General features: G+C 48.3%; 1 pseudogene across 1 annotated transcript; it reads right to left on the bottom strand.

Moving 5' to 3' along the window:
* Positions 1 to 298: 298 nt before the first annotated feature.
* Positions 299 to 11,156, bottom strand: LOC147096742 (putative G protein-coupled receptor 132 pseudogene; annotated as a pseudogene). Its single transcript, XR_015074543.1, has 2 exons — positions 11,016 to 11,156; positions 299 to 3,683 (listed from the first exon to the last, which is right to left on the bottom strand). The product of XR_015074543.1 is annotated as a putative G protein-coupled receptor 132 pseudogene (transcript).
* Positions 11,157 to 11,700: the final 544 nt, after the last annotated feature.

Raw genomic sequence — 11,700 nt, 5'->3', positions numbered from 1 at the left:
CTCTGTATCTAACCCGTGCTGTACCTGCCCTGGGAGTGTTTGGTGAGACAGTGTAGAGGGAGCTTTAGTCAGTATCTAACCCATGCTGTACCTGCCCTGGGAGTGTTTGATGGGACAGTGTAGAGGGAGCTTTACTCTATATCTAACCTGTGCTGTACCTGCCCTGGGAGTGTTTGATGGGACAGTGTAGAGGGAGCTTTACTCTGTATCTAGCCCATGCTGTACCTGCCCTGGGAGTATTTGATGGGACAGTGTAGAGGGAGTTTTACTCTGTATCTAACCCATGCTGTACCTGCCCTGGGAGTGTTTGGTGAGACAGTGTAGAGGGAGCTTTAGTCAGTATCTAACCCATGCTGTACCTGCCCTGGGAGTGTTTGATGGGACAGTGTAGAGGGAGCTTTACTCTGTATCTAACCTGTGCTGTACCTGCCCTGGGAGTGTTTGATGGGACAGTGTAGAGGGAGCTTTACTCTGTATCTAGCCCATGCTGTACCTGCCCTGGGAGTATTTGATGGGACAGTGTAGAGGGAGTTTTACTCTGTATCTAGCTGTGCTGTACCTGCCCTGAGAGTGTTTGATGGGACAGTGTAGAGGGAGCTTTACTCTGTATCTAACCCGTGCTGTACCCGCCCTGGGAGTGTTTGATGGGACAGTGTAGAGGGAGCTTTACTCTGTATCCAACCCTGTGCTGTACCTGCTCTGGGGGTGTGTGATGGGACAGTGTAGAGGGAGCTTTACTTTGTATCTAACCCCGTGCTGTACCTGCCCTGGGAGTGTTTGATGTGACAGTGTAGAGGGAGCTTTACTCTGTATCTAACCCGTGCTGTACCTGCCCTGGGAGTGTTTGATGGGACAGTGTAAAGGGAGCTTTACTCTGTATCTAACTCATGCTGTACCTGCCCTGGGAGTGTTTGATGGGACAATGTAGAGGGAGCTTTACTCTGTATCTAACCCGTGCTGTACCTGCCCTGGGAGTGTTGATGGGACAGTGTAGAGGGAGCTTTACTCTGTATCTAACCCGTGCTGTACCTGCCCTGGGAGTGTTTGGTGAGACAGTGTAGAGGGAGCTTTAGTCAGTATCTAACCCATGCTGTACCTGCCCTGGGAGTGTTTGATGGGACAGTGTAGAGGGAGCTTTACTCTATATCTAACCTGTGCTGTACCTGCCCTGGGAGTGTTTGATGGGACAGTGTAGAGGGAGCTTTACTCTGTATCTAGCCCATGCTGTACCTGCCCTGGGAGTATTTGATGGGACAGTGTAGAGGGAGTTTTACTCTGTATCTAACCCGTGCTGTACCTGCCCTGGGAGTGTTTGGTGAGACAGTGTAGAGGGAGCTTTAGTCAGTATCTAACCCATGCTGTACCTGCCCTGGGAGTGTTTGATGGGACAGTGTAGAGGGAGCTTTACTCTGTATCTAACCTGTGCTGTACCTGCCCTGGGAGTGTTTGATGGGACAGTGTAGAGGGAGCTTTACTCTGTATCTAGCCCATGCTGTACCTGCCCTGGGAGTATTTGATGGGACAGTGTAGAGGGAGTTTTACTCTGTATCTAGCTGTGCTGTACCTGCCCTGAGAGTGTTTGATGGGACAGTGTAGAGGGAGCTTTACTCTGTATCTAACCCGTGCTGTACCCGCCCTGGGAGTGTTTGATGGGACAGTGTAGAGGGAGCTTTACTCTGTATCCAACCCTGTGCTGTACCTGCTCTGGGGGTGTGTGATGGGACAGTGTAGAGGGAGCTTTACTTTGTATCTAACCCCGTGCTGTACCTGCCCTGGGAGTGTTTGATGTGACAGTGTAGAGGGAGCTTTACTCTGTATCTAACCCGTGCTGTACCTGCCCTGGGAGTGTTTGATGGGACAGTGTAAAGGGAGCTTTACTCTGTATCTAACTCATGCTGTACCTGCCCTGGGAGTGTTTGATGGGACAATGTAGAGGGAGCTTTACTCTGTATCTAACCCCGTGCTGTACCTGCCCTGGGAGTGTTTGATGGGACAGTGTAGAGGGAGCTTTACTCCGTATCTAACCTGTGCTGTACCTGCCCTGGGAGTGTTTGATGGGACAGTGTAGAGGGAGCTTTACTCTGTATCTAACCCTGTGCTGTACCTGCCCTGGGAGTGTTCGATGGGGTGGTGTAGAGGGAGCTTTACTCTGGATCGTATTGTTGAGTTCGGAGAGGACAGAAAACCTGACAGTCCACCTTGGTCATGAACCATACCTCTGGTCCACCTCTTGGCCAGTTTTTGGCTGGATAGTCCAGGTTTAGAATGGTCCATTCAGAAATTTGTAAACTCTACACTGGACACGCAATGTCAGTTTTTAAAAGAACACATGAGTCCATTTTCCCCCCACTTCACGTCTGTCTCTCTCGACACGGAGAGTTTGGTTATTAAGGTTGTCATTATCGGTTATAGTTATCATCAGAATGCAAGCCATGATTCCACTTGCTGTCTTGTCCACATCTTGCCTCTTGCCTGGTTTGGGAGTTTGGGAGCACTAACATACCTCCTTTTAGTCAATCGAGAAGAGACTACTGTGAACCCAAGCTCCAGGCCATTTCATCTCCTTTTTCTCTTGTTATTTTTCCCTTGGACACTCATGGGCTAATTGAAGCTGTGGTCTTGGTAAATGAACTGGGAGATCCATTTGATCTCCTCTTTGGGAGCCACATATATCTGACGGAGGTAAAAGATTTCTTCAGGTCCTTTTTGACACTGTCGCTGACTAACACATAGAGAATGGGGTCCACCGCGCTGTTGAAGCTAGACAGAGCCAAGGAGATGTTGAAGTAGAGGTGGATATCCCGTTCAAAGTCACAACTACAGTCCATCAGGGTGAAGTTTATTGTCCTGAGCAAGAGGATGATATGATAGGGGGCAAAGCATATGAAGAATATTATGATGACTGCTATGGAAAGAAGTTTCACTTTTGCCTTTTGTTCCATCCCAAGAGTTAAGCTCTTCTTGATGCCTTTGAAAATCCTCTGGTAGGAAAAAATCAAAACCAGAAGCGGTATCAAAAAGCCGGCGATGAATCGGAAGTAGTTAGCGATGGCCACTGGCTGGATGAGAGGTATGTGCTCGAAGCAAGTTTGGTTGTCCTCTTCGTGGGCTCCATCCTGTTTGATCGACCCAAGGAATACGGGAAGGTGGAAAGCAAAGACAGCCAGGAATATGAACAGGCTGACGTGCACGGCTTTACGCGGCCGGCGGAACCCCTTTGACTCCATGGGATAGACAACCGCCAAGTAGCGGTCAACGGAGATGCAGCAGAGCAGGAAGATGCTGATGTAGACGTTGGAGTAGAACACAAAGCCTACGAAGTAGCAGGCGGCCCAACTGTGCTTCCACTTGTGGCCGTTGTAGTAATACAGGACCCAGAGAGGAATGGTCAAAACGTAGAAGAGATCAGATATGGACAGGCTCAGAAGGTAAATTCCAAGGATGTTCTTCTGCTTGACTTGCAAGATAATTGGCCAAAGGGTCAGACAGTTCATGGTAAAGCTCACAATGAAGATTACACTGTACATTACTGCCAATTCAAAACTATTTTGGCTAAAATCGATCTCACACAGGGTCTGGTTGCAATAGATTCCTGTACTTGTTGATTGGTTCATGTTTTCTATGAATGGACTTATAGTGAGATGCGGAAGGACCTTGAGTTTGGACACCAGACAGCAAAAGATCTGGAAGAAGACAATGAATAATAGATTACAATAAATCACAACATTAAAAATATCAAGTAATGATTCAGAGGGCCAGTGAGTAAATGAATGAATGGCCAACCTCAGACCCAGTTCAATACAAAACATTCTGAAAAATATTAAACTTTGTAAAGTTATGACACTGGTCCCTGGTTCAGCATAAAACAGCCTCAAAACATACAAGATCAACCAGCACTGATGGAAAATGCCTGAGTAAAAAGGGCTTATATTCTCTGGAGTTTAGAAGAATGAGAGGTGATCTGAATGAAATGTATAAAATTCTTACAGGGCTTGACAGGGTAGATGCTGAGAGGTTGTTTCCCTTGGCTGGAGAGTCTAGAACCAAGGGTCACTATCTCAGGATAAGGGGTCGGCCATTTAGGACTGAGATGAGGCAAAAAAATTTCACTCAGAGAGTTGCGAATCTTTGGAATGCTCCATCCCGGAGAGATGTGGAGGCTCAGTCGTTGAGTATATTCAAGACTGAGATCGATAGATTTTTGGATACTAAGGGAATCGAGGGATATGGGGATAGGGTGGGAAAGTGGAGTTGAGGTCGAAGATCAGCCATGGTCCTATTGAATGGCGGAGCAGGCTACTCCTGGTCCTATTTCTTATGTTCTTAAGTACACATCAGGTCAGTGAGCATCTGAAATAGAAAAGGAGATGAAGGTTGCCTTCTTTGGTGTCACATTTCCATGGGCCCAATCTCAGGAATCACCATGTCCCACTCAACACTCCGTCATCTCCATATCAAATTACCTTTCTAACCCTCAATCCCCTTCCTAACCAGATATTCATCCAGCTCTTTTTTATCAACACATTTGTTGTTTTGACTAGGAGTATGTTCCACACCTCCAGTACTCTGTGGGGAAAACTCCTATTAATTTTGCGCTCGTGTCCTCTAGTTCAATCTGCTCACATCTACGTCAATGGTACCGGAGGACTGCAGTACTGAGAACGGGAACCTGCCAGACTGCTTAGATGGATGGAAAACATCCCATAAACTATTTGGAAGTTCTCCCACTATCCTGGTCAACATTCCTCCCTTGACCAATGCCACCAAGGACAAAAGCAGATTCACCTCAGTACTCCATGTGGGATCTTGCTATTTGCAAAATGGCTGCTGCATTTACCCACAAGGAGCTTGGTTTCATTCCCATTTCTTTCCCCCATCAACAAGTCTTAACTGTCTATAAAGCCCACTGCTATCCAAGATTAAATCCTGCTCCTATATCTGGAGAGTCTCTTCTAGCTCCTCTCTCACATGCCTGGGAAAGATTCAAGATAAAGCTTAATGTTGGCTAGCTAATCTTTCTCTTTGCACTTGCTTCCAACTTCATTGCTGTCCTGGCCAAATACTTAACCCTCAACCAGCTTCACAAAAAAATGCAGATGATCAGTTCATTATCACGTTGCTGTTTGTGGGAGCTTGCTGTGCGCAAATTGGCTGCCGCATTTCCTACATTACAACAGTGACTACACTTCAAAAATACTTCATTAGCTGCAAAACGCTTTGGGACATCTTGAGCTCATGAAAGGCGCTATATAAATGCAAGTTCTTTTTTTTATTACAACCTCTCTTGTTGCTCTTTCCCACTCTCCATTTTATTGATGCTGCTATGGTCATTTTTCCTCTGAACCTTCCTTGCATGCTACTACTTAGCTCAAAATACATCAACTTACGCACTCCTCCCATCATCGTTTCCGAGTTGGAATCAAGACTTATCGCAGCATCTTATATTCTAACTCATTCATTCCAACATGTCAAAACTATCCTTGTCCCTGCTGTTGCCTTTCCACCTACTAGCAACAGATCTTTGAAACCCCTAAGTTTCATGTCAACTAAATGCTGCTTCTCGATTTATCTGATCTTCATTCCTACTCTTTGCAGCTTTTCAGCTAAAACCCATTTGCAACCTACCACAACATCCAGAGAGGTTTACAGCACTGAAGGAGGAATTTCAGCTCACTATGTCTGTGCTGGCTGTTTGCTAAGGCAATGCCATTGTGGTTTATGATATAATCAGCGAATCTAACCCAACCCAACTCACTGCAACCCAACCCAATCCAACTCACTGCAACCCAACCCAACTTAACTCACTGCAACCCAACCCAGCTCAATTCAATCCAACTCAATGCAACCCAACTCAACCCAACCCAACGTAACCCAACACAGCCTAACCCAACTCAATTCAATCCAACTAACCTCAACCCAACCCAACTCAACCCAACCCAACTCAACCCAACTCAAATCAACTCAACTCAAATCAACTCAACTCAACCCAACTCAACTCAACCCAACTCAACCCAACCCAACTCAACCCAACTCAACCCAACCCAACTCAACCCAACTCAACTCAACCCAACTCAACCCAAATCAACTCAACTCAACCCAACTCAACCCAACTCAACCCAACTCAACCCAACTCAACCCAACTAAACCCAACCCAACTCAACCCAACCCAACTCAACCCAACCCAAACCAACTCAACCCAACCCAACACAACCCAACACAACCCAACTCAACCCAACCCAACTCAACTCAACCCAACTCAACCCAACCCAACTCAACCCAACCCAACTCAATCCAACCCAACTCAATCCAACTCAACTCAACCCAACCCAACTCAACCCAACCCAAACCAACTCAACTCAACCCAATTCAACTCAACCCAACTCAACCCAACTCAACCCAACACAACCCAACCCATCCCAACTCAACCCAACCCAACTCAACCCAACTCACCCAGCCCAACTCAAATCAATTCAACTCAACCCAACTCAACCCAACTCAACCCAACTCAACCCAACTCAACCCAACTCAACTCAACCCAACTCAACCCAACTCAACCCAACTCAACCCAACACAACTCAACCCAACCCAACTCAACCCAACTCAACCCAACTCAACTCAACCCAACCCAACTCAGCCCAACCCAACCCAACTCAACCCAACTCAACCCAACTCAACCCAACCCAAACCAATTCAACCCAACCCAACTCAACTCAACCCAACTCAACTCAACCCAACTCAACTCAACCCAACTCAACCCAGCACAACCCAACACAACCCAACTCAACCCAACCCAACTCAACACAACCCAACTCAACCCAACCCAACTCAACCCAACTCAACTCAACTCAGCCCAACCCAACCCAACTCAACCCAACCCAACTCAACCCAACTCAACCCAACTCAACCCAACACAACTCAACACAACTCAACTCAACCCAACTCAACACAACCCAACTCAACACAACACAACTCAACCCAACTCAACTCAAATCAACTCAACTCAACCCAACTCAACCCAACTCAACCCAACTCAACCCAACCCAACTCAACTCAACTCAACCCAACTCAAACCAACTCAACCCAACCCAACTCAACCCAACCCAACTCAACTCAACCCAACTCAACTCAACCCAACCCAACCCAACTCAACCCAACTCAACTCAACCCAACTCAACTCAACCCGACTCAACTCAACCCGACTCAACCCGACCCAACTCAACCCGACTCAACTCAACCCAACTCAACCCAACCCAACTCAACCCAACTCAACTCAACCCAACTCAACTCAACCCAACTCAACCCAACTCAACCCAACTCACCCAGCCCAACTCGACCCGACCCAACCCGACCCGACCCGACCCGACCCGACTCGACCCGACCCGACCCGACCCGACCCGACCCGACTCGACCCGACCCGACTCGACCCGACCCGACTCGACCCGACCCGACTCGACCCGACCCGACTCGACCCGACCCGACTCGACCCGACCCGACTCGACCCGACCCGACTCGACCCGACCCAACTCCACCCGACCCAACTCGACCCGACCCAACTCGACCCGACTCAACTCGACCCGACTCAACTCGACCCGACTCAACTCGACCCGACTCAACTCGACCCGACTCAACTCGACCAGACTCAACTCGACCCGACTCAACTCGACCCGACTCAACTCGACCCGACCCAACTCCACCCGACCCAACTCGACCCGACCCAACTCGACCCGACCCAACTCGACCCGACTCAACTCGACCCGACTCAACTCGACCCGACTCAACTCGACCCGACTCAACTCGACCCGACTCAACTCGACCCGACTCAACTCGACCCGACTCAACTCGACCCGACTCAACTCGACCCGACTCAACTCGACCCGACTCAACACGACCCGACTCAACCCGACCCGACTCAACCCGACCCGACTCAACCCGACCCGACTCAACCCGACCCGACTCAACCCGACCCGACTCAACCCGACCCGACTCAACCCGACTCGACTCAACCCGACTCGACTCAACCCGACTCGACTCAACCCGACTCGACTCAACCCGACTCGACTCAACCCGACTCAACTCAACCCGACTCAACTCAACCCGACTCAACTCAACCCGACTCAACTCAACCCGACTCAACCCAACCCGACTCAACCCAACCCGACTCAACCCAACCCGACTCAACCCAACTCAACCCAACTCAACTCAACCCAGCCCAACTCAACCCAACCCAACCCAACTCAACCCAACCCAACCCAACCCAACCCAACTCAACCCAACTCAACCCAACTCAACCCATCCCAACTCAACCCATCCCAACTCAACCCATCCCAACTCAACCCATCCCAACTCAACCCATCCCAACTCAACCCAACTCAACCCAACTCAACCCAACTCAACCCAACTCAACCCATCCCAACCCAACCCAACCCAACTCATCCCAACTCAACCCATCCCAACTCAACCCATCCCAACTCAACCCAACTCAACCCAACTCAACCCAACCCAACTCAACCCAACCCAACTCAACCCAACCCAACTCAACCCAACTCAACCCAACCCAACCCAACTCAACTCAACCCAACTCAAACCAACTCAACACAACTCAACCCAACCCAACTCAACCCAACTCAACCCAACCCAACTCAACCCAACTCAACCCAACCCAACTCAACCCAACTCAGCCCAACTCAGCCCAACTCAACCCAACCCAACTCAACCCAACTCAACCCAACCCAACTCAACCCAACCCAACTCAACCCAACCCAACTCAACCCAACCCAACCCAACCCAACTCAACCCAACCCAACTCAACCCAACCCAACTCAACCCAACTCAACCCAACTCAGCCCAACCCAACCCAACCCAACCCAACTCAACCCAATTCAACCCAAACCAACCCAACCCAAGTGAACCCAACCCAACCCAACTCAACCCAACTCAACCCAACCCAACCCAACTCAACCCAACTCAACCCAACTCAACCCAACCCAACTCAACCCAACTCAACCCAAACCAACCCAACCCAACCCAACTCAACCCAACTCAACTCAACCCAACTCAACTCAACCCAACTCAACCCAACTCAACCCAACCCAACCCAACTCAACTCAACCCAACTCAACCCAACTCAACCCAACTCAACCCAACTCAACTCAACCCAACTCAACCCAACTCAACCCAACTCAACCCAACTCAACCCAAACCAACCCAAACCAACCCAACCCAACCCAACTCAACCCAACTCAACCCAACTCAACCCAACCCAACCCAACTCAACCCAACTCAACCCAAACCAACCCAAACCAACCCAACCCAAGTGAACCCAACCCAACCCAACCCAACTCAACCCAACTCAACCCAACCCAACTCAACCCAACTCAACCCAAACCAACCCAACCCAACTCAACCCAACCCAACCCAACTCAACCCAACTCAACCCAACTCAACCCAACTCAACCCAACCCAACTCAACCCATCCCAACTCAACCCAACTCAACCCAACCCAACTCAACCCAACCCAACTCAACTCAACTCAACCCAACCCAACTCAACCCAACTCAACTCAACCCAACTCAACCCAACTCAACCTAACCCAACTCAACCCAACTCAACGCAACACAACTCAACCCAACTCAACCCCACCCAACTCAACCCAACCCAACTCAACCCAACTCAACCCAACCCAACTCAACCCCACCCAACTCAACCCAACCCAACTCAACCCAACCTCTCCTTATAATTTAACCATTGGAGTCCAGGAATCATTCCGGTAAATCAAGGCCTCGAAAGCCAATATATCCTTCCTAAGGTGTGGTGCCCAGAACTGCTCACAGTACTCCAGGTGTGGTCTAACCAGGACTTTGTACAGCTGTAGCTTAATTCTGCCCCCCCCCTGTATTCTAGTCCTGTAGATATACAGGCTAGTGCTCCATTACCCGTTTTAATTATTCGCTGTACCTGTTCATGACATTTTAACGATCTTTGTACCTGGACCCCAAGTCTCTTTGGACTTCCACTGTTTTTAGCTTTTCACCATTTAGAAAGTACGCTGTTCCATCCTTTTTAAGTCCAAAATGGATGGCTTCACATTTGCCTACATTGACATCCATTTGCCACAGTTTTGCCCATTCACTTAATCTATGAATATCTATTTGTAATTTTATGCTTTCATTCCACTGCTGACAATGTCACCTATCTTTGTGTCATCAGCAAACTTAGATATGTGACTTTCTATCCCATCACCTAAGTTGTTCGTAAATACTATGAATAGTTGAGGCCCCAACACAGATTCCTGCAGGACACTACTAGTCACATCCTGCCAGTTAGAGTAGCTGCCCATTATCCCTACTCTCTGTCTCCTGCCGCGCAGCCAATTTCCTGACCAGGTCAATAGTTTGCCTTCAATTCCATGAGTTTCAACTTCAGCTAACAGTCTCTTATGAAGGGCTTTATCAAATGCCTTCTGGAAGTCCATATAAATAACATCCTTAGACATGCCTCTGTCCACTGCTTTAGTCACCTCTTCAAAAAATGTAATCAGGTTTGTCAGGCATGACCTACCATTCACAAATCCATGCTGGCTCTCTCTGATCAGCTGAAAATGTTCAAGCTGTTCAGTCGCTCTATCCTTAATTATAGACTCTAGTAATTTTCTGACAACAGATGTTAGGCTAACTGGTCTATAATTCCTTGATTTCCCTCTCTCACCCTTCTTAAATAGCGGAGCGACGTGCAATTTTCCAATCTAAAGGAACGGTTCCCAAATCGAGAGAACTCTGGAAGATTATAGTTAGGCATCTGCAATGTTCTCACCGACTTCCTTTAAAATCCTGGGATGGAAACTATCTGGTCCTGGGGATTTGCCATTCATTAGTGCAATTATTTTCTTCATTACTGTTATTTTGCATACGTTAATGTAGGTGCAAAATTAATTGTGGTGCTTAAAAGCTGTACAAGTGTCAATGAACATCTTTTTCTGAATGTAAAGAAAACATTTTTGTCATCTTTTGAACACTTACCCCTGAGAATGGAGTCGGCTTGAGTCTTGTATTCCGATCGTTTTTTCTCTCTCGGATATGTACTTTCTCTGGCGGATTCTGCCCGTGAGCTGGTGACAGTTTAAGTGCTGGCAGCTTCGAGCTCTCTTGTGTCTGAGTGTGTTGTGGAGTGATTCTGTGGGTTTGTCAGACCATGCAAGCTGGAACTGTGATTAACAGGAAGCTCACACTGAGAGAGTTTCACAAACCCAAATGACGCACTTTTACAATGTGTTTGAAAGAAGGACAACACGCACCTGATTATTCGCCTGCTGGTTGAACCATGAGGTTTGATTAGAAACGGCTGCAGTCATAACAGGTGCAGGATGTTGAATTGTAAGCACTTTGAAAGCAAAACATGTTGATTATCCCTTTTGGAGGCTGCAGCTAATTTTCTCCCTCCTCTCCTGAAGGTGATGACTCTTCCCGCCCTGATACCTCGTCCAAGTGGACTCTCTTTATATGTGAGCTCAAGACAGTGAGTGACAGTTGGCTATTCCACCATCGATGCATGGCAGCTGAGTCCAATCCTGACCTCCACACATGGATAGCAATCAAGAGCAGGACCACGGCTGGGTTTTGTTCTCTCTCTCTCTCTCGCTTCAGTAGCCCAGGGATCAGAGTTGGCCTCAGTGCTTCTGGGCTTGGAGCAAGGCGTGGCTCCTGT

This window comes from Somniosus microcephalus, chromosome 34, assembly GCF_052327205.1.
Source record: "Somniosus microcephalus isolate GS21.2 chromosome 34, FLI_Smic_1.0, whole genome shotgun sequence".
NCBI lineage: Eukaryota > Metazoa > Chordata > Chondrichthyes > Squaliformes > Somniosidae > Somniosus > Somniosus microcephalus.
This window is presented reverse-complemented; position numbering and strand designations above follow the sequence as displayed.